Below are 24,644 nucleotides of genomic sequence, written 5' to 3'. Positions count from 1 at the left end.
TACTCAGAGAGACTGCTGACATGTGGATATGAAGTAATTAAACTGAATTGTGTTGGATAATGTTTTAGGTCATGTCTTTGCTTTGATACCTTGTTCAAAAACTTGGAGATGGATTTCCTGAACTCAAGCTTTCATTCTGCTCAGTCAGCATTATCATCTTCCATGTACTCTATTTAGTTCACCTTACCTTGCTGGCTTCAATCTTTACCAGATTTTAATATGCATTTTGGGCAATCTTGTATTTATCCCTTGAGATGGTTTCATTTGAGAGATGGCAACAACTCAGTTTGTGAGCAGCCTCATTGCTATTAACATCCTGCTATGACAGTGGTTCTCAACCTGTGGGTCCCCAGATGTTTTGGCCTACAACTCCCAGAAATCCCAGCCAGTTTACCAGCTGTTAGGATTTCTGGGAGTTGAAGGCCAAAACATCTGGGAATCCACCGGTTGAGAACTATGAGACTATTTGGCTTTTAGAAATGTGTTTTGGCAGCTGTAAAATTAAATAAAAAGCTTATTCGTACTTATGAGAGTTGTCATTTCATAGGGGAACCCTTTCCTCTATCACAAATCTTAACTTTCTTTGGAAATGTATAAAAATATATCACTAGCTCAGTAGTGCCCAACCCGGGGTCCCCATATGATTTTGGTCTACAACTCCCAGAAATCCTAGCCAGTTAGGATTTCTGGGAATTGAAGGCCAAAAACATCTGGGGACCCCAGATTGAGAACCACTGTTCTAGCTCATCCTATATTCCATTTCCAGTCTTCAATGGCAGTATAAAACCTAGAACTTAAATAGTCATGCCTAATAGGGGTGAATCAGCAGACTCAGCTGAACTGTTGGTGATACAATTCCAGAAGTCGTCATGGAAACAGGATATTGTAAATAATACTGAACCCTATTGAAATCAATCACTTCCACTAGAAATTACCACAGAGTTGCCATGGAGGATCGAGGAAATTCTTAGTGAGGTATTCTTTAGGAATTTTCTAGGTCTTCCAACATGGTAAGCATAGACATAAACTGCGGGTTCCAGTCCTGCAGGTTTAGGGATTGCATTGTATCTGCAAAAGTACATCACTTTCTTCCCCAGACCAATGAAAGCTAAGCATGCTCAGTGGAAAAAGAACGCAGACTTATTGAGAATAATAATAATAATAATAATAATAATAATAATAATAATAATAATAATAATAATAATTTAGTGCACAATTATAATGCACACCTCAATTTTAGTGATGTAATTTAACTTAAAAAAGATGCATGTTACATTCGAGTAAATGGTTGTGCCATTTTGCCACTAGAAAACGCTGTTTAGTTTCCCCAAGCGGAACTATATATTCTGTGGCAAATTGTGGGGACTGGGCTCAGCAATCCTTCATATTACAGACGGCAGCCAACCATGTGACACTTTTTTCTTCCCAGTTCATGACTTGGCTTGACCCACATGCCCTGCAAGGATTAGCAGTGAGATAACAATTTGTGATCCTATGGAAAGATGTAAATTATAACCATTGCCATACAGCCAAAAAAAAAAAAAAAAAAAAAGTAAAAGTAAAAAAGACTCCAGTTTGTTGCTGCAAATACCAAAACAATCCATATGTCTGGGGCGAAATAGCATCCTGGCTATGCTTCAAATTCACTTGCAATGCCTGCTGATGTTGAGATAGCATATATAACTCCATAGAATACACATTTTACTATTACTCATCTCTTATTTAGAATGTATACTTTCTGAAATCTTGAAAGCACAAGCTCAATATCTTCTTTGCACCTGATAAGGAGTTTAAAAATGTGGAAAGAACCTCGGAAGGCTGAGAAATGAAGCCATAAACCAGAAGTGGCTGATTAACAAAGTCAGAGATGTATGAGGTCAAGAGAAATGGTGACATAAGTGGAGTCAGCCATTGGAGCAATAATAAATCCATGGAGCAATAATAAATCCATGGAATGGATACTGCAGCGATATGGCACATTCCTCTTGTGATTGGAAAAATTATTGCATGTACATGAGCCAGATAGGCCAACATTTCACCCGTAGCTGTACAAACAAAGAGAATGCTTGATGCATAGCAAAATATTTATTGAACCAATTAAAAGTCACAAAATGGTGAGGCAATGACTCAACTGTTTAGCAGTGGTAAACAAAAGAGAGCTTTGGGAGAAGAAAAGACAAAAAGGTTGCTTTTAGGGCATTTTGTATTCTTGACCATCATATAATGACATTCAAAAGAAGATGACAAATTGAGAATCTCTTTGTGAACTACACAAACAAAAACACTCTCCTTCTCAGAACAGAAATGCCAGCATTTATTTGTATTTTCTTATAATGAATCATTTTTCTGCCTGTTTGTTGTAATACTGTTTATTTGGCTTCTGTTGAAAAGCACTAAATAGGCACCAACTATTGATTTTAATGAGCATTGTGAGGATAGAAAAGAAGAGCATTAAAAACAATGATGTACTGTTAGACACCCCGTCGTTGATTTTCCAATGTAATCTGGGGCTGTCATTATAAAAAAAAACCCACAAAGAGAATCATAGGGGATATACAAATATAATATAACTGAGCAAATAATTACAGTTAATATGGATAAGAAATGAATACAAATATAAAAATGCAGGACTGAATGAATGCCACAATGTAAAACCCAAATGAAAGCATGCATAGAGCATTATTATTATTATTATTATTATTATTATTATTATTATTATTAATATATTTATATAATATTTATATATTATTATTATTATTATTAGTAGTAGTAGTATTCTGCCCTATTTCCCCAGTCGGACTCAGGACGGATTCTAATTCTCTCTGTGGCAATGCGTTTTGTGAACATGCTAAGTGGCTTTCACCAGCTCAATTCAAGATGTGTTTGTCCTTGACATTAATTGACCCAAGATATAATGCATATGTGTAATAATGTATGTAAAATAAATACAATTACTAAACCCAACTAGAGTGAATGAATTGTTAGATGGTACGTCAACATCTCTGTAAATCCCATTGATTCAGTATGTCCAGGAATTCAGAGTGTGTCGTTAATATGCTGTGATTTGCATTGAGGAAGTTAGCTTTAAAAACTGGGATATAAATACTAGGTGAGTGAATGAATATTAGGAGCTTTCCCTTTTTATAAATCTGAATTCTTGTTGTGCGTCTTCAAATAATTTCTAACTAATGCTGACTGACCCTAAGGGAAGTTCATCACATGACCTTTTGGCAAGTATTGTTCATTGGGTATTTGCCAGTGCCTTCTTCTGAGACTGAGTGTGTGACTTGCCTGAAGTCATCCAATGAGTTCCCATGGCCATGGAAAGGTTCAAACCTGTTCTGCCATCATTCAAAGCACTATTGACACCCAGCTATATATTTATATGCATGCACATAAAATGTGTATCTAGGTTTTCAGACGTGGTACAGTGTTCCCTCCCTACTTTGAGGTTCACTTTTTGCTCCTTCACTGCTTTGTGGTTTTTTTTCTGAGAGGTGCACTATGTGCATACGGTGCCACTTTCCCTTTTGTGCATGCACCCTCCCTCTTGTTGGCATCCAGCCGGGCCACTCTGGATGCCGACGAGAAGGAGGCGCATGCACAAAAGTGAAACTGGCAGGCACCAGAGAGGAAGAAGCGCAGGAAGAAGGCTTGCAAAGGGGAGAAAGGCCACCTAATTACTAATATAATGTGTAAATATTGAAATAAATATAGTGCCTCTATTTCACGGAATTTCACTTATTGCGGGTGGTCCTGGAACGTAACCCCTGCGATAAGTGAGGGAACACTGTATAACAGTTTTGTACATGACCTTGGAGGTGTCTACAGACACCAGCTCTTTGGCTTAGAAATAGAGATAAAAACCAGCCCCCAGAAACTGACACAACTAGACTTAACGTCAGGAGAATACCTTTACCTATAACATTTTTGAACATCTTAGAAGAAATCTTAACCCTGTTGGGCCATTGCATACTTATAAATGGATTTATATTTGCAGATATGGAATTGTCAAGCTCAGCACAGAGCTGTTGTTTCTCAACTATGTGTCAAATCTCGCAATGAGATATCACTTTAGTTGCCATGGGCCAACGCTATGAAATCCTGGACTTCGTATTTTTATGAGACGCCAGCACTCTTTGGGAGAAAAATGCAGACTTTGTAAAACTATGTTTCCTTTGATTCAATCGCATTGATCAATAGCAGTTAAAGTGATGTCAAACTGCATCAATTCTATAGTGTAGATGCACAAGGAGCTCTTGCGTACATTAGGAACTCTGGCTGTTCATCAGTTATGCATCTTTGCAATTCTGTAACTGAATTTCTTAGTTAAGTGCTTGCAAATTTGCATTGCATTAAAGGGCATATAGGATTCCAGCCTTTGTCTTTTAATTATGAATAAATTATACTATTTGCAGAGTTCTGAAGCTAGGTGAAGTATGTGTTTCTGCTGATCTCGACTCTTTGAGGTCAAGAAAATTAATGTCTAGCCATGCTTTTCCAAATGAGAACATTTTACTTACTTGTTTGGTTATGACGCTACTGCTGTGTGCTAAGGTTAGACAAATATCCATCTACATGAAATAAGGGGAATTACTATATTAAGGCTAAATTCAGTTCAAATCATGATGTACACCAACAGTAGTTTAGAATTTAAATGCTAGTTTCATCTTCCAAACATACAATTTGGGGATGTTGATGTACTATTGTTTTCAAATCGCTGGTTTCATAAAGTGATAAAATAAGCTGAGATCTATATCTCTTTCTACAGCAGCTTATGGAGCCAGCTGCAAGCATGGTTTGTGAAGTCTGATCACAATGATCACAAAGTGTGGTTTGTAAACCCATTGCTTGTCATGTTAAATCTTTATTCTTGGCAGATTGCTCTACCAGAATAAGCATGTCAACCCATAGTTGAATTATCTTAAGAAAATGTCTAAAATTGACTTCCTTTAAGTGCTTTGATAACTTTGTGGAATAGATTTGATAAGATAGGTTTTATAATACATCTGTTGCAATCTAGCTATTAAAGAATAATCAAAGAATAATCTTCAATCTAATGTGCTTTTAACAATACATTCTAATTAGTGGTATACAATAATATATAGCACAAAACATTTACCTATTACTAGATGGAAGCATTTTCTCCCCATGACAAGGCAATGTTCTACTATCTTACTAGTTTAAGTGCACACATTCTGACAGATAACCAGTCATTATTCAGAAATTGTTTGACAAAAAATTAGTGGTTGATAACATTTCCCCGGTGGCGCAGTGGGTTAAACCACTGAGCTGCTGAACTTGCTGATCGAAAGGTTGGCGGTTCGAATTCGGGGAGCGGAGTGAACTCCCACTGTCAGCTCCAGCTTCTGCCAGCCTTGTAGTTCGAAAACATGTAAATGTGAGTAGATCAATAGGAACCTCTCCAGCGGGAAGGTAATGGCGCTCCATGCAGTCATGCTGGCTACATGACTTTGGAGGCGTCTATGAACAACGCCAGCTCTTTGGCTTAAAAATGGAGATGAGCACCAACCCCCAGAGTCAGACACGACTGGACTTAATGTCAGGGGAAACCTTTACCTTTACCTAACGTGCCCAAATTTGCTAGATTCTGCTTTGCCACTTCTCCTAATCCACCATATATTTTTCAGGCTTTATCTGAGTTTTAAAAAGAGTTTTCTTTGATTTATGACTTTGAGACTTGCTAACACAGGGAGTCTGGGAGATGTCTTCCAAAAAGGTGGCTGGAGTCTACTTGTGGCCATCCTTAACTCAGCTGCTTGGCTTCATCTTGTTATCTGATTTTAAAACCAACACTTAATAAGTTTCTGACGGCAGCATCTTTCTGATGCTGAGAAAACAGTGGAACAAGGAAGGATTAGAAAGTAAAGAAGGACCATCAAACAGACAGGCTTTGCCTTTAAAAAATGGTTAGATTTCATTTTCTTATTAGCACTCTTGCTAGAGGACATAAATCACTTCTGCAATTTTCGATTGGATAGCTGCCTAAAGTTGTAGCTTCTTAATGATGCATTTCTCTGTCATAAATTAAACTGGGGAATATTCTTTCATTGCTGTAAATTTTGAAATACACAGGAATTTGCAAAGGCATTGAGAGTCGGCATGATGTAGTGATCTGAAGGGTTGAATCCCCATTCAGGCAGTAAAACCCAGTGGGGGACCTTGTTCAAGCCACAGCCTCCCAGCATCAGAGAAAGGCAAAAATAAACCTCTTGTCAAGAAAACCTTGTGATAGCTTCACCTTAGCATCACCATAGGTTAAAAATGACTTGAAGGCATACATCTACATTGTTGTTGTCGTCGTTGTCAACAACAACAACAACAACAACAACAACAACAATACAGCTTGAACATATCTCATACAGAATCTTATCCAGAATTCCAGAATCCTTTTTGCATAAAAGATACTCAACTTGTTGAGTTTTTAAGTGGGAAATGTGTCACAGAGAGATTAAACATGATAGTTATTAACCCTGATGAGTAACTTTGCAGTTTCAAAATAGAAGGCTCTTATTTTTCTTTTGAGACAGGTGCAAGCAGTTACATCTTTAGGATTTCCTTAGTCAGGTCTCATATACATTGCCATATAATGTAGTTTCAGAATACAGATTAACTGGATTACATGGCAGTGTTGACTCATATAATCCAGTTCAATGCAGTTTGACCTGCATTATATGAGGCTGGATCTACACTGCCATATAATGCTCTTTCAGAATGCAAATTAACTTCATTGAACTGGATTATATGGCAGTGTAGACAAGGGCCCCATTTTGCCCAAGTTAAGAATGGGACTCATGCATAGTGATGGTACCTTATTGTTTGTAGCTTTAATGAAAACATATGAAGCATTGGGTTGCTGTGAATTTTCTGAGCTGTATGGTCATGTTCCAGAAGCATTCTCTCCTGACGTTTTGCCCGCATCTATGGCAGGTATCCCCAGAGGTTGCGAGGTCTGTTGGAAACTAGGCAAGTGGGGATTATATATTTGTGGAATGTCCGGGATGTCTGTTAGAAAAAAGTGTGAATGTTGCAATCGGCCACCTTGATTAGCATTGAAAAGCCTTGCAGCTTCAAAACCTGGCTGCTTGCTGCCTAGGGGAATCCTTTGTTAGTGGGTGTTAGATGGCCCTGATTGTTTCCTGTCTCAAAGTTGTTTTCTAAGTGTTGTTCTTTATTTACAGAAGCATTTTCACACCAGTAGTAGTTGTAGAGGACATACTAGTAAGAAAATGCAGTTGCAAAAATTAACCAAGCATTGTAGATGACCCAGGATCAAGTAAATTGTCCTAGGGTGTGATTTGGCTAATCCATCCATTTTGGGCTGGGGAATATGTCTTCAGAGATAGTAATTTGATTCTGTCTCGCCACCAGACACACAAATGTCAGCACTGGGCATGAGTAGATTCCTGCAGAGTTCTCACTATCTGAATTTCTTTCCCCGATCTTTTTGACAGGAGGGCACTACTTGTTCCTTTTAAAAAGTTATTGCATTTTGTTCATCCTTCTTGTGCATTTATAGTTTGCAGTGGTTTTCACCTTCTTCTTTCCTTTCCGCTTTATATAGGTTAACAATTTGCATATGATCAAAAATTGTGATATTGTTCCTTAGTATAATTGGTACTGTTCCGTTATCTGGGCAGAGGCCACCAGGAGATGCTAGAGAGAGAAGGATAGTCCATTTTATGGAGGGGGGGGGCATTGAAGGGGGCATTTTCCCTGTTTTTGCTGGTTATTCCCCTTGCCCACTTCCCATCTCAAAACCGAGGGTTGTTTTCAAGATGGGGACATGGTTGTGGGGAATAGCAGTGAAACAGGGGGAAATGGTTTTCTTCCTTCAACCCAACCTCCACCCCCATAAAATGGACTATCCTTCTCTCTCTAGCACCTCCTTGTGGCCTCTGCCCAGATAATGGAACATACTGTGTGTATAACCCTGGTTCTCTATGTTATGCTATAAAAAGGGGGCATGAGGCCAATTTCTTTTCATTTGAGTAGTTAGAAAGATCTCTTTTTTAATTTGTGCAGCTAGAAGATCTCATTTTTTTAAAATGTCACTGACACATCAGTTACTTCTCTGTTTTTTCAATAAAGTCTGCCATTACTGTATTTCAGCAGTATCTTGCAGTAATTTAAAATGTGTGAAAGGCCCCAGTTGATAACAAAATGTATTAGTGCTTCTTAACAAATCTGAGAGCTTAAAACAGCATTGCAGCACTTTCTTTTCATATAAATCATCTGGCCTTGAAAACTGAAGGAAAGCATATATCACTAATGAAGAATTTCCTTCATATTTTCACAAGGACCTAATAATAGCTATAATAATGATAATGAATTGCTGCTCCAGTCTAGTCATGAATCTAATGAACAGGAAAAGCCAGCTCTGGGTGACATCTGTGTTTGTTTTGGTATGTCTGACATACACTAACCACTTTATCACACAGGGAAGGTCGCTAGACTTGCTGAAGGAGCTTCTCAGCTCATGTAATGTTTTCTCCCTCTTTCTTCCACTGTGTGAAAGGAACAAAATGTTATTGATACAACCCCTATTCAGTAGACAACAAATGATAGTAAGTTAAAAGATCACTAGATCTCAACAAGGCCCTGAAATTACCATCACTGACAAAGGTTCTTCACAGCTAATAGGTCCTGAATCAATGCTCCCTCTTAAAACCAGTCGGCCACAAAGGACAATAAGTTTCCACAATTGGCAGATGTTTCCTTCTGTTTCCTTCTGCTTTCTTCTTATTTCCTTTCTCGTGACAATGTGCCACTGTGAATTAGCAAGAAGTTTTCAGCCAAAGCACAAGTTGTTGTTTTTTGGTTTCCACTGAAGACTTGTATTGCATCTTTCCATCGCACAGATGGTTTAGCAACCAATGCACCAAGCTCCTGAGGACCACCTTTACCCCCAGCTTCTCCTCTAAACACCACACAATACTTACAGAGTGTACCTTGTACATGAAATGAGTAGACTAACCAGGGAAATCTGTTGAGCCATTTGGGTTAAAATCTTCGATGCCTCTTCTTATCCACAGAAAATACATATCCTGGCAACAGAGTCTCTGGATTTCGCACTAATTGAGTTTTCACTTGGTCATCAGAAAAAGTCTTGTTCATATAAAGTTCAAGGTCCAACAATGACACAGCTTCTTCTCTTTGCTCCTGTTCCATGGTTTCTTTGGCAGGGCTTGGATTAGATGAACCAGTAGATACTGCAGTTTGTTTATTTATTTATTTACAGTTGTTATATTCCGCCCTTCTCACCCTGAAGGGGACTCAGGAAGGATCACAATGTACATATACATGGCAAACATTCAATGCCATTAGACAAGTGACATATATAGACAACCACATATAGACAGACACAGAGGCAATTTAACATTCCAGCTTCTGGCTTCATGAGGGTATGCTCAATTCTGGCCACAGGGGAAGCTGCTGCTTCATCATCCATTGTGACACCGAGTCCTTGATGTACTTCCTCATCTTCTGCACGCTGCTGGAGATTTTAAATTAGTTCAATTAGCCTCCCTGTATAAGCGGTACCTAAATTCCTACTTGACAGATGCAACTGTCTTCCGGCTGCATAGGTCAACAGCAAGCTAGACTATTAATGGTTGGGAGCTTACTCCGACCAGGGCTGGCTTTGAACTCATGACCTCTCAGTCAGTAGTGATTTATTGCAGCTGGCTACTAACCAGCTGTGCCACAGCCCGGTCTAGTTTCCACAGTTTTCTCAGTTTTCACCTGCAGTCCAGGTCAAATTCTCTTTGCCTAGTGACTGCGGGTAGACAAACTTGGTCACTTCCACTATGTCAGCTATTGCTGCTATTGCAATGTAAACTGGTAGAAAGGTAGGTAATGATAGTGTGAATAATCCAAATTTGGTCAGGATAGTGCTTGCAGTTCTGGAGGGACACTAATCTCTGCTTCTCATAGATTTGGCATGGGGATTTGGTTAACTAGTCAAAATTCATGAGTAAGCCAGGATTTTTTTACCTGAAATATTTGGGGGTGAGGTGTTGAAGGCTTATCCATTGTGCATCCATGGATTCAACCATCCACAGCTTGAAACTATTCAGATAAATTCCCAAAACGTAAACCTTGATTTTGCCATTTTCCTATAGTATTGTATATAATGGAACTTTAACAGATTTTGTATCCACAGGGGTCCTAGAATCAAATCCTATCAGATACCAAGGACCCACTGTATGTGTCTACAAATTAACTTACAAAATCTATAGTTAAGATTGGCTATGGTTGCAAATGCTGATAGGAGCCGAAGAATGTCTACACTTGTCTACTTATAACCTACACAAATAGCAGATAAACAGACAAAACTGATAGCAAATTTTCTGTTTCAAATGGAAGAGAAGTAACATATCTGAATGCTCTTCTACAATATAAACCTTACATATATGAGAAGCTAGCTTGGATACCCAGCATTGCCCAGGCTATTTGAAAAAGTTGATGTTTTAATTGTACAAAATGCATAAGGTTGTGGATTAACTACACAACTGACACCATGCCAGGTTAACCCTGAGAAACTCCATAAGTACTTAAAGTTTGGTAAGTTGGGCAGGTTTGTTCTAGGTGCATCATCAGTGGGGTTCAGTGTGCTCTCTGGCTATAGGGTAAACTACAGCTCCCACTATGGTGAGTCAGTCCATCAAACCCTTCCAGTAGGTTGAGATAGTCATGGGAGTTCTGTGTGCCAAGTTTGGTCCAAGTCCATCATTGGTGGAGGTCACAGTTTCTCTGGTTGTGGGTGAACTACAACTCCCAAAAAGGAAGGTCAGTTTCTCCCAAACCTCTCCAGTAATCAATTTTGGCATATTAGGTATGTGTTTCAAGTTTGGTTCACATCAATTCGTGTTTGGGTTCACAGTGCTCTCTGGATGTAGGTGAACTACAACTCCCCCAAATCAAGGTGAATTTCCCCCCGGGACCTCTAGTATTTTTTGCTGGTCATGGGGGCTCTGTGTACCAAGTTTGGTCCAATTCCATCTTTGGTTGAGTTCAGAGGGCTCATTGATTGCAGGTGAACTATACATTCCAGTACCTACAATTCCAAAATGTCCAAGCCAATTCCCCTCAAAACCCACCAAGATTCAAATGTGGGCTTATTGGGTATTCATGTCAAGTTTGGTCCCAATCCATTATTGTTTGGGTTCATAGTTCACTCTGGATTTAGGTGAACTATAACTCCTATAAATCCCTCCAAAGATCTCCAGTATTTTTTTCTTGGTCATAGGGGTTCTGTGTGTCAGATTAGTTCCAGGTCCATCGTTGGTGGAGTTCAGAGTGCTCTTAGATTGCAGGTGAACTATACATCCTAATACCTACAACTCCTATAAATCATGGTGAATTCCCCCTAAACCTCTCTAGTATGTTCAGTTGCTGATCAATTCCTCTGTTTACTGTGTGCCATAGAAAAGAATAGGAACGAGTTATGGGAGTGGCAGTGGGCGGGGTCATGAAAATTCCACACCAATGGAGAGAGTAAGAAACACTGGGATGCCCATGGTGGAGGAAAAACAGACAATCTAGGATGAAAATGTCCCCGAATGAAAGCCTTTACTTGGGTGATGGGCAGTATGGTGTTCGTGGAGGACATGGCAGGGCTCTTGGACATGTTTATGGTGCTCGCTATAACCTGCAATGTCATTGGGAAGAAGGGTCATTGGTGTCTCCTGAGTAGTGAGAGCTATAGCTATTTGTGGAAGTAGGAGCCTGTTTGTGTAAGTGGACACCCCAGCGGCACACATACACATATATTTTCACTTTTATTATGTGTACAGTATAGATAATTTATGTAAGGGAGGACATTCAGTCACCTCATAGCCACCTGCAGTGTTAACATCAAGAAAAGGTATCCCTGCTGCATCTTCTGGTTTTGTAGACCAGGCCCAGTAGTAGCAAAGCATTGACAGCCTCTAATGATTGAATGTTCAATTAAAAACCATAGTCATTATGAAGAAGTTCATGAATGTGCTTTGTTGTTTTTCTTTTCACTGTTTTGCCATGGTTCAGCACAGTAACCAATTTCAGGATGTCAGTAAGAGCTACTGCTTTTGCAATGAGCAAAGCTGAGGCTTATTTTTGAAGGGCAAAATTCTGAACATCTACTGCTTGCTCAGTGAAAATGACAGGATATTCACTATGTTGTAGCAAGAAAAACCGCTCAGCCAGAGCAATTCTTTTTCTGGGATCAGTGGTAGAGATAAATACTGATTCACTTTTGGTTTTCTTCTTTACACTCCACTGTATACTTCACCAATAGTAGATCTTGCCATCCTTTTTGACTTACAGCTGTGGTTGTCAAATGAAAGATCAAGGGCCAAAAGTCTATTTTATTCTATGACCTGTAAAACAGAACTCTCCTGAATAACTGTAGGGTTTGTTGATTTTCATGAGAAAGGATACATTATCTTTGTGTAGACCAGAAACCAGACTGCATAGAAGCCAGAATGCAGTCTGTTAACTCTGCTCTTGCCATATTCTTTGATACTTTTTGTTGGTATCAAAGGATATGGCAAGATCAGCTTTGCTCCATATTTGTATCAGTTTTTTTTCTTTCAGTCAGGTTGTGGTGGGATAACTTAAAGAAAGGATGAGAATAGCTCATGTATTCTAGAGAACAATATATGGTAAGTATTATTGCCATGTGATAGACATACACTCTAGAACAAAGGTCCTCAAATCTTTCAAGTAGAGAGACAGTTCATGGTCCCTCAGACTGTTAGGGGGCCGGACTATAGTTTGAAAAAGACAAACAAAACATGAACATATATCTTATTTGTAGTGCAAACAAATATGAAAAACAATACAATATTTAAAATGAAGAACAATTTTAACCAACACAAACTTACCAATATTTCAATGGGAAGTGTGGGCCTACTTTTGACCGATGATAGGGTCAAGTTAATTAGGATTGTTGTTGGTGCCTTCAAGTTGTTTCAGACATAGGGCAACCTTAAATCTAAAGACCTTGGAGAGCTGCATCCCACCTGCGGACCTTAGTTTGGAGACCCCTGCTCTAGAAGAATGAAACTGGACGCAGTACATTGATTGGCATCTTGTTTCGGGCAATATGCAAGGGTAAGTTCAAACACTTTCAAACACTTAGAAAGGAATGCGGTCATCGCTAATAGTCAACACGGATTTATCAAAAACAGGTCATGCCAGAGTGATCTGATCTCTTTTTTTGATAGAGTGACAAGCTGGGTAGATCTATAGAACACTGTGGATGTAGCGTACCTGGATTTGAGTAAGGCCTTCGACAAGGTCCCCCATGACCTTCTGGCAAGCAAACTAATCAAATGTGGGCTAGGCAAAACTATGGTTAGGTGGATCTGTAATTGGTTAAGCGAACAAACCCAATAGGTGCTGACCAATGGTTCCTGTTCATCCTGGAAAGAAGGATGAGTGGAGTGCCATAGAATTCTGTCCTAGGCCCGGTTCTGTTCAACATCTTTATTAATGACTTAGATGAAGGGCTAGAAGGCATGATCATCAAGTTTGCATATGACACCAAATTGGAAGGGATAGTTTAGTTAATACTCCAGAAGACAGGAGCAGAATTCAAAACAGTCTTAACAGATTAGAGAGATGGGCCAAAACTAACAAAATGAAGTTCAAAAGGGACAAATGCAAGATACTTCACTTAGGCAGAAAAAATGAAATGCAAAGATACAGAAAGGGGGACGCCTGGTTCAACAGCAGTACGTGTATAAAAGATCTTGGAGTCCTTGTGGATAATAAGTTAAACATGAGCCAACAATGTTGTGTGGCAGCTAAAAAAGCCAATGGGATTTGGGCCTACATAAATAGGAGTATAGTGACTAGATCCAGGGAAGTCATGCTACCCATCTATTCTGCCTTGGTCAGACCACACCTGGAATACTGTGTCCAATTCTGGGCACCACAATTGAAGGGAGATGTTGACAAGCTGGAATGTGTCCAGAGAAGGGTGGCTAAAATGATCAAGGGTCTGGAGAATAAGCTCCATGAAGAACAGCTTAAACAGCCGGGCATGTGCCTGCAGAAAAGAAGGCTGAGAGGAAACATGATGAGGGCCATGTATAAATATGTGAGGGGAAGTCATGGGGAGGAGGGAGCAAGCTTGTTTTCTGTTGCCCTGGAGTCTAGGACATGGAACAATGGCTTTAAATTATAGAAAAGGAGATTCCACCTGAACATTAGGAAGAACTTCCTCACTGTGAGAGCTGTTCAGCAGTGGAACTCTCTGCCCTGGAGTGTGGTGGAGGTTCCTTCTTTGGAGGCTTTTAAGCAGAGGCTGGATGACCATCTGTCAGGGGTGCTTTGAATGTTATTTTTCCTGTATCTTGGCAGAGGGTTGGACTGGATGGCCCATGAGGTCTCCTTCAATTCTATGATTCTATAAGTTCACTTTATACTGGCATGTCTTATTTTCGTTATTGCAGAGGTTAGTAATCTCTCCCAACACCTTCAACAACTAAAAAGTCCCACTCATAAGACTGTGATGCCCCCCGCCCCAACAGTCATTTTGTTGCTGGTAGAGAGTTGGGGGTGGGGAGAGCAGAGGATGATCTGACTATGCCTTATAGGCAGATGCAGACCTTAAACATAGTCTGCTATAATTTCAGTGGATTTTGGATTGGTATGTAAAGCCAGATGATTTTACATACAAACATCATCTCTTTTAATTGCCCTTTAATGTAAATTTTGCAGCAAAAGCATGAGTCCTGAAGGTGGTGAGCCATAGCGGAGCTTCATCTGCAAAACCTCTTATACAACACCGAGTAATGCAGGATTGCCACCACTGTCTTTAAATAAACATTTGTTTGTTAATCATTTATGTTCGTTGTGGCACATAGGTTTTAGTTTCTCAGTTAAAGTTACCTTAAAGTCAGCATAACCATTGGAGACTAAGAGTACTTCAAACTTGTTCTTATGTGCACACCCACAGTTATGAATGTGAAACCCTTTCCATTTTTTTTTTTTAGTTTGCCTAGCAGAATTGGTGTTTCCATGGCAAAGGGACCTTTAAAAGCCTCTCGTGGAAGCTATTTCATGAGTCAGCTTTGAGATTTGCAGGTAATGGCCTTTACAAGGCTCAGCAGCTGTAAACCCCGTGTCTGGATCTCAGGCCTTCAGGATTATCAACTTATCAAACTGCCCACGCAGGGAAAGTCAAGGTCTTGGACTGGAGGAGGCAGCACCCATGCCTGTCAGACTCAATGGTAATTTGTGTTAACCAAGATTCAGCATGCTTGGTACACATGTGAACTTTACACAAAAGTAATTTTTTAGGAGTTTGTCACTTGATTGGCATTATGTTATAGGAAATGCGCTAACAAATTTCTTATTGTGTTACCCTAAGCTCCAATATTCCATCATTTCATCTCTGCTAAGGGTGCAGTAGTGCCTGTTGACTTTTTGATTCACCCTGCCTAGTATTTTAGGTTTCTGCTTTCCATTGTTTACATTTCAAAGGTTAGTCATTTGACTGAATCAGTCTCCAGTTTCCAATTTTCAGCTGAACTAATTAGCCATGTCTCCTGAAGGCCATTTTTTGGGAAGGAGGTATTTGCTCCAGCTATTATTTCTTTCTTCTTTTTTGCAAATAAGTTTATTTGGTTTAAAAATATTTTTTAAAAACTGAAATGAACAGTAAAAGAGGGGGGAAAGAAAGGGAAGATGGAGAACAAGAGAGTAAGTTACAGAACCATGTAAGCCATGTACGTTACAGAGCCATGTTCGTTAGACAGTTCTACACAGAAGTCTATTTTATCATTGAAGACATACATGGTAGTATTGTTAAACATATTGTTTAGTATATGAAGAAAGTAAGAAGAGGAAAAATCCAACTATGGAAACACAACTACAATCTTCTCTAATTACATTTTTGGGGGAGATGCAAGATAAGACAGCATCTGCTTATTTTGCTAAATAGGGCATAGCTTTTCATTTAGGCACATTCTTTAAAATATCAATTTGGCTGCAATATTTGTAAATGTTCGTATTGGAATCAATGGACATGCATTTTGTTACTTAGAATCAATGAATCATAGAATTGGAAGAGACCTCATGGGCCATCCAGTCCAACCCCTGCCAAGAAGCAGGAAATCGCATTCAAAGCACCCCTTTGAGATCATCTTTGAAAAACAGTTAAATAGGTTATTGGAATCTTGAGATCAGGTGTGATGTAGGTGAAATGTCACCATGAGTGGATTCACATTACATGATTGTAGTGCTATGATTCTGTTATAAATGCCATGGCAACTTTCATGGAATGCTAGGATTGGCAATTATTGGAGAGGCATAAGCTTCTCAGCCAGATAATTCTCCTTTTGGTGCCTCTGAACAAACTACCAAACCCCAGAAGGATTCTATAAGACCCATCCATGACAGTTAAAGTGGTATCAAAATATTATTGTTGTGTAGTGTGAAAGCACCCCATTTTTTTTTACCTAAGATTATGAGACATAAACTTTGTACATTATTGTTTATTTAATTCTCTCTCACTCTCAAAATACATAAATTCCTCTGAAAAAGACAAGAGCCAAGGATTCTGTCAAAGTGGAAATATTTTTTTAAGTTGGACAAAAGGGAAAATATGTTTATTTGGGTACTATCTTTAACTCTTAGAACAGTAAATGTTGATGTTTTAAAAAATACCAACATACAGCTTTAAGACAGTCATTTATGAATTGTAACTTGAGATGGCAATGCAAATCTGCCGTAACAAGGATCTTATCATTAGTATCATGTTGTCCTATATACACATGCTTAAACACATGCGCCCAAATTGTTTTCCCTCAAAATGGTGGAAGCCATGATGTTGAAAAACAACATATGGAGAATGGTGAATGTAGTTTGCAAAGAAACACACCTCCCTCCAGCCCACTACATGCTCAGTTGGCAAGCACCTGCTAATTGCTGGAAACTGGGATGCACTATCAAGATATTTTGTCTCTGGGCAATATTTTCCGTCTGTCATTATCATTGCATTTTTACAAATCCAGCTTCTGGTTTCTATGACAGTAATATGAGCCAAGTCACTGATGATGAATGACTAACAGAATGTCACTGGTGGGGCTGCCATCTTTTCCTTCTGCTCTTCGATCTGTTGGATTTATTCCTGAATCAAAGGCAGCTTCTTGAAATTAAAAATGTATAGTTTAGATTGAAGCAGGAGAAAAAGGAAGAAAAGAAAAAGAATTCAAGACGTCCTGGTTCCTAAGTTATCTGGGGATCCCGTTTTTATTGAGTGGTGCAGAACAGACCACAGCAAAGCTTCTCTCCTCCCTCCCTCCCTCCCTCCCTCCCTCCCTCCCTCCCTCCCTCCCTCCCTCCCTTCCTTCCTTCCTTCCTTCCTTCCTGGGGCCTATGGGCTTAGCTTGGCAGGATGTGGAGAGGGAGGAGTGAGGACACTAATATATAGGAATTATGGTGTCAGGACTTCCAATTTTGTATATTAACAATTTTATTTGTCGCAGCTTTCAGTAATGTTTGGGTACACACATGGCCTTGGTTCCTGTCGCCCTTTATTTGGGGATCATAGATTGAAGGTGTTTGAGACATGGCCACCTTGTGTCCACCTTACCCTTGGTGCCAATAATAATGCAGAAGTGGATCCCCATCTCTTCTTAATGCAGCATGTACTAATGAAGCTTCAGAATAATGAAGGTTCATAGATGTTTCAGTGTTACCATTGTGATAATAAAGTGAGGTGTGGAGTAATCAAACTAGAATTGTATCTCTTCATACTTCTTTTTAATAGTGACCCAGGAATTTCCTTTTCTCCTTAAGTAAATATAAAGATTTTCTCCTAACATTAAGTCTAGCCGTGTCCAACTCTAGGGGTTGGTGCTCATCTCCATTTCTAAGCCGAAGAGCCAGTGTTGTCTGTAGATGCCTCCAAGATCATGTGGCCGGCATGATAGCATGGAGCACTATTACCTTCCTGCTGGAGCAGTATCTATTGATCTACATGTTTGATTTGCATGTTTTTGAACTGCTAGGTTGGCAGAAGCTGGGGCTAACAGCGGGAGCTCGCCCAGTTCCCTGGATTTGAACCACCGACCTTTCAGTTAGCAAGTTCAGCAGCTCAGCGGTTTATCCGCTGTGCCACCAGGGGCTCCTGCTTTTCTCCTACTACTCTGGAAAAGCTCATTTCTGTAATCCAACACAGACAGACATATCATCTTGATATGAAACCAGCACCTTCTTTTTCTCTTTCATTTTTTATTCTTATTATTTTAGGTTTCTGGTTATTGGTTTTATCTTTTCAGTTCTCTTTAGCTTCTTTTAGTTCAGGCTGACTTTGAGTACTTCAATCAAATGACAGTAGCAGACGGTGCGTCGCTTGCACTTCTGCTATAATGCATCATATGAAAATACACATTTCATTATATATGTTCTTCTAATAGGGAAAGTTGGGCACAAGATGTGCATCGAGTTCACTCACCTCAACAGATAGGAGACATGACTTCTTCCACATGTTTTGCCAGAATATAACAGAAGACAGTTGCCACGGGCCCAGCATCTGAAACCAACTCCATCCATCTGTGACGCTATTTGGTATTTGTGGCCAGATATTCCTTTCACTCCCTTATCTGCTTTCATAACTATCTTTGAAAAAGTGCCATTAGCTGGAGAAGCTTTCTGTTCACTCTACTGGAAATATTGCTAAATATTACTCTAGAAGAGTAAGTCATCAAACTAGGAATATTCACTGGCTCAAATGGTCTTTCAGCACATCTGCTCAGAAGCTACCAGAACTTTGGAACATGGGTTGCACCCTTAGTTTGAGTCAATTAGAATGACAGCCAAATAATTGGATGTTTAGTTCTAATCAGTGGATAAAATAAGCTCCTTGTGCCTCCACCATTCCCAATATACTGCCCTTCTCTGATTGCTAGGTTATAATTCTGAAGAGATCGCCAATGCCAAAATAGGCAGGTTTTTTCTGGTCTACAGCCTAACAAAATTGGGACTCCTTGGATTTCAGCCCCAGGGCTTTCTGAGATTGTTGCCTTGAAATAATGCCAACAACATACAGTGTTAGGATTTCAGAAAATATGGTCCACCTCCAGGGCTATTTCTGGGGCCTATACACAAGGTCTCCCCCAATTGAGATTGGACTGCAATATGTGAGGATAGGAGACTTAATCCTTTTGCACAGTCGCTGTGTGAAAGGAATTTCACCCACAAATTTCCCTTCTCAGTATGGCAGTATATAGGGGAAAATTGGAGGAGGTTAAAGGAGAACATTGAACTCCCCCTACCTATCGAAATTCTGATACAGATTGGAGAATACAACATTTGTTTTAAATAATAAAGCAGTCATAGATATAGCTGCATAATATATATGATAAATACCATGTGGATCTGCGATCAATGATATAAATTTATTGACCAGAGGAAAATAATGCCATATCTCCCTCCTCATGATAATTTTCATTGCTAATGTTAGAGTTAACAGATTTTGCTTCACCAGCCTCACTGATTACTAATTTGCATGTATCTTATTTTCTTGTTTGTTTTTACTACACTTGCATTACTTTAATCTACAGCCATTTTTTCTGTTGCCTTCATTACACAATGTGTATATATACTAATATGATATGCCTTACAAAGACTACTCATATTATTTCTTCTCTCTGGTAGACCCTGTGAGTTGGTGATGGTTGTTCTCCCTTGATTATCCTGTTTGTGAGATAGAATATTATTTCACATTTCCAACAGATAGAACTCCTTTCTTACATATGGGTAAAGTAAGGTAAACGTTTTCCCCTGACGTTAAGTCCAGTTGTGACCGACTTTCATCTCTATTTCTAAGCCAAAGAACCAGCGTTGTCTGTAGACACCTCCAAGGTCATGTGACTGGCATGACTGCATGGAGCGCCGTTACCTTCCCGCCGGAGCGGTACCTATTGATCTACTCACATTGGCATGTTTTCGAAGTAAGGTAAGGTTGGCATATAAGGATACTTAAATCTGCAGAAGATGCTTACCTTTCAGAGGCCACCAAGCTTAATGAAAATATGACAGCAGTCTGTAATTTTTTTTTTTTTACAAAAGATATACTTTGTTGTATTCTATTAAAAACATTATCTTATATAGTCTATAAGTCCATCTTATATTTAGGTTGAGGGCAGGCTTTTGGGCCAGAAATTCAGAAATGGTAAAAGCACCACTATGACAAAGAGAGTAGAAGAAGGTCTGTGTGTCTATTAAAGGCATGGACAAACCTTTTTTTCCTTGGAGCGGCATTGTGAGCCAGGTTGGGAGGGCAGCTCCATAAGGGAGGGGAGGGCCTGGGAAAGGCAGGGCTAGGAGGGAGCAGAGCAGGGCCTGGGTCATCCTCAGGTTGTCCTCCCAGCATAAGGATGGGGCTGCTCATCCCATCCTTATACTGGGCGGAAGGTAGAACATGCGGCGATTGCCGAGATCCTCCATCCCCTCCTCCTCTCCCGATCCTTGAGGGTGAGCCAGGCAGCAGCTGAGTGTGCTCTGGAGGGCTCTCGACCACTGCGTGCTTCCTTGAATCATCCTCTTGGCATAAGAATGGGGTCACTCACACCATCCTTAGACCAGGAGAAGTGTGAGATACACAGTGGCTGAGAGCACCCAGAGGGCTCTGAGCTGCTACGTGCCTTCCTCCCACATATTTTTGGCATAAGGATGCACTGTGTCCTTATGTGAAGAGGACAGGGAAAATGAGGAGGGCCTGAGGTAAGCGCCCAGGGGGCCGTATCCAGCCCCCCAGGCCTTAGTTTGCCTATGCCTAGTATATTAGGTTTTCCCAGGATGGAGTAAGTGCTCACCTTCTGCCACTCTACTCAGAGAAGAGGATGGCTTTTCTTTTTTGGTGATAGTTGAGATACAGTATTTACATTGACCTGTGGATAAGTCAACTAGTCATATACATGAGTATATGCAGAAATATCATTTGTATCCTAGTTTTTAAAATTAAACAAGATTTTAGCGTTCATTACAACAATGAATGGAAAGCCAGCATGGCATATAGTAACCTGGTAATCTAAAGCTTTCAAACGCCTATGCTTGACAACGTGGGCTCTCCTTTACCCTTACCCTACCACTTCTATTTCTTAAAATACAAGCAGTGGGTGTAGCTGTGCAGACCAAAGCTCATTCCTTTTAAGATAAGGTAACCTCCCTTTTGAAATGTAAGCTTATATTTCCTTTTAGTGCCCATTATAACCCCTTCTTTCCTAATACAGAATAATTACATTGTGCTTGCAATTCTCATTACAATCTCCCTTTTATTCCATAATGATATGTATGTTAAAAGGGCCTTAAATGTTGTGCTAGACCCAAACCTGGGGTTTCTTGAAATGCTACCATCAGAGCCTAATTTAATTGAACACAACAGGGGAGGCAGTGAAACATGTACTCAAGCAACTATTTGAAATAATAAGGTGACGAGAATAATGGCCGTAATCCAACAGAAAGGAAGGGAAACATAAGTGTGATTAAATACTTAAATAAACTGTGAGGATACTACCACAACTTCCCACTGCATAAACTCATCCTGTGTCTCCCTCCCCTCAGCTTTCAAGTCATCTTAGAGCCTACACCAGATGTGTCAAACATGTGGCCCTCCATATGTTTGGGCCTCCGACCCACAGAAGCCCTAGCCAGCTTGTCCAATGACAGGAATTTGGGGAGCTGAAGTCCAAAATACCTAAAGGACAACAATTTTGACACCATTGGCCCACACAATGCTTTGACAATGGTGCTTTCAGTTGACATCTCATTGAAATAAATTGTTTTTGCACATGCACACACATTTACAAATATCACTTTGGGAAAAACACCATGCATATGTTTTACATTTTTTTGTTTTTGTTTTTAAATAAAATATGCCTTTATATCAAAACCTAAGAATGCTTATGAAAATGAGTTTTTCACAAGGTTTCCAAGCCTGAAAATAATCAAAAATACATAAGCATGTGTAATCTCATCCAGTGGAGGGAAAACTTTTGAAATTATTCGTTATTGAGTTGTTATGCAATAACAACTCAAGACTTACATCCTTAAACATTTGTATGGATGTTTCATTGTGGTGGCCATGAAAATTATATTAATTTAAACTTCAAATTCAGAATTCAGAAATATACACACACACACACACACACACACACACGCTTTGGATAGCATAGGGAAGGGTCAACATCCTTATGGTGTTTGTTTTACTGCCTTTGCCTCTGTTCAGAAGATTTCACCTCATTTTCTATCCCTGTGATCATTGGCTTTTGAACAATTTGGCTTGTTGTGGAAACAAGGATTGGTGATAAATCTTCCATTGAGACCCCTTTTCCCTATGATAACTCTTCCAGCAATAAATTTGCCTTGCTAGAAGTAGATTTCCTCTTACCTCCTGTTGCCTCACCCCCGTTTTTAACTATTAGCCCTTTGTAAGTCGGATGTTTGTAACTTGGCGACTGCCTGTATTCTTTTTTTATTTATACATCTAACTTCCTGTAACAAGTGACTACAGCTCTTATGTGAAACATGACAAGGGAATTAATAAAACATTCTTTCTTTCAAGAAAATATACCACACTAAACTGGCATGCAGCAGAACCGTTGTGCTGTCCTTTGATGTAAAATGCAGAACACTTTTCAAGCTTTAACAAGAGAAAAACGTTTGTGTGTAAAAAAAAGAGAGCTTTTTCTAAGTTCCCATTAACAAGTGATATGGACATGTATATATTTATGAATTAGCTCTGGAAAGCACTAGATTGGGAAATCAATAGCAAAGACTTGGATCTTGGGAATCTACAGAAATTATCAAATGAATGGATGAAATTCTCAAATCTGAACTCTGTTCCACAAAAATAGAATTTTGATACTGCATTCACTATTCAAATAGAGCATGTTTGAAGTATGCATACATTATGGGGCACTTATGGAGAAGAATAAGGAACTAATTTATAGAAACTGTAAATTTTATTTATCCCCTACTCATAGAATCATAGAATCAGAGTTGGAAGAGACCACGTGGGCCATCTGGTCCAACCCCCTGTAAGAAGCAGGAAAATCACATTCAAAGCAACCTCGACAGATGGCCATTCAGCCTCTGTTTAAAAGCCTCCAAAGAAGGAGCCTCCACCACACTCCAGGACAGAGAGTTCCACTGCTGAACAGCTTTCACAGTTAGAAAGTTCTTCCTAATGTTCAGGTGGAATCTCCTTTCCTGTAGTTTGAAGCCGTTGTTCCACGTCCTAGTCTCCAGGGAAGCAGAAAACTTGTTCCCTCCTCCCAATGATTTCCCCTCACATATTTATACATGGCAACAACAACAACAACAACAACAACAACAACAACAACAACTTTATTTTTTGTACCCCACCTCCATCTCCCCAAAGGGACTCAGGGCGGCTTACATATGGCACAAGGTGTCTAAAACAACACATGAAATAAACACACAGTACAATACAAAATAAAACCACTAGTATATAAAACAACAATTTGAACTCAGAACAGCCCCATCATATCTTCTCCCAGCCTTCTCTTATGCAGGCTAAACACAGCCAGCTCTTTAAGTTGCTCCTCATAGGGTTTGTTCTCCAGACCCTTGATCATTTTAGTCGCCCTCCTCTGGATACATTCCAGTTTGTCAACATCTTCCTTCAATTGTGGTGCCCAGAGCTGGACACAGTATTCCAGGTGTGGTCTGATCAGGGGTATAAGCAATAGGGTGGGGTGCCCAAATAGGTATGTACTATTTCAATAGTTTTCTTCTCAGATGAAGTATTCACAACTCAGGACTTAGTGTTAGTTGTTTGGCCCAGAAAACAACATTTCTTCACAAGACAACTCAATTTTAGTTAAAGTAAATCTCCAATTGAAGCATTTAATGTGCAAGGGAAAATACTATTTCTGCACAAACCATCATGACTGAATTTTGTGCCGAATAAATCCTGAACTAAACAAAATCTTGCCATCCCAAGGCTCTTCTAGTCAAGATTTTTTGACACATTTTCCAGAAATTTTTGTCAGAGATATTTTATCTATCTCAAGGGTAAAATTAGGGCATTTCTCTTCCCTTATAATTATGCCCCATCCCATGAAAATGTCCTTCGGTCCCCAAGCATCTAGTCTTTCAGTGACTTAAAACTTTAGCTGAACGTTTAGAAATGCAGTTTAGCTGTCAAAGAAAAGGGACAGGTAGAGAAACCAAGAGAATACAGACAGAGCTATAGAAATTCTGAATGTGAAAGATTTTCAATATCCTACTCTCTGCAATGTTAGTAATGTCTTTTTTTTTGGGGGGGGGGGAGGTAGAATTATGATAGGAGACAATGGATTCTTCCCTCCTCTGGTAGCTATACCCATTCATGTACTTTTGGACAGAGCGAAATATGAGACTTTCAGGAGTTTGCTGTCATGTCACTTCACTTTCTTCAGGTTAGTTTGAAAGTTTCAGGGCTGTGTGAAGGGCTTTGTTTGCTCCTGTAAAAATGAAGTATTATTGATGAAATGAATTGATAGGATGAAATGAAAGGTGAATTGTACGTTGAAGGCTGTTCCAGAAGGAGGTAAGAGAGAGACATAGAAAAAGAATAGAATAAGTAAAGTCACACCACTGTGAAATCCATGGGCAGG

The 24,644-nt window shown here is 39.6% G+C and overlaps 1 protein-coding gene across 29 annotated transcripts in view; it reads left to right on the top strand.

Annotated features, from left to right (window-relative positions):
* map2 (microtubule associated protein 2) overlaps nucleotides 1-24,644 on the top strand; it is a 331,665-nt gene that overhangs the window by 113,228 nt on the left and 193,793 nt on the right. The window contains exon 1 of one of the 29 annotated variants that reach the window (XM_062961298.1): nucleotides 19,867-19,978. The exons of the other annotated variants lie outside the window; for them this stretch is intronic. The gene's annotated coding sequence lies outside the window, so the exon portion shown is untranslated. Of the gene's footprint in view, nucleotides 1-19,866; nucleotides 19,979-24,644 lie in introns of those variants that run through there. 29 annotated transcript variants of the gene reach the window in all.

The sequence above is a fragment of the Anolis carolinensis genome, chromosome 1, assembly GCF_035594765.1.
Source record: "Anolis carolinensis isolate JA03-04 chromosome 1, rAnoCar3.1.pri, whole genome shotgun sequence".
NCBI classification, from domain to species: Eukaryota; Metazoa; Chordata; class Lepidosauria; order Squamata; family Dactyloidae; genus Anolis; species Anolis carolinensis.
Note: the sequence above shows the minus strand (reverse complement) of the source record. Positions and strands in the feature narration are given on the sequence as shown.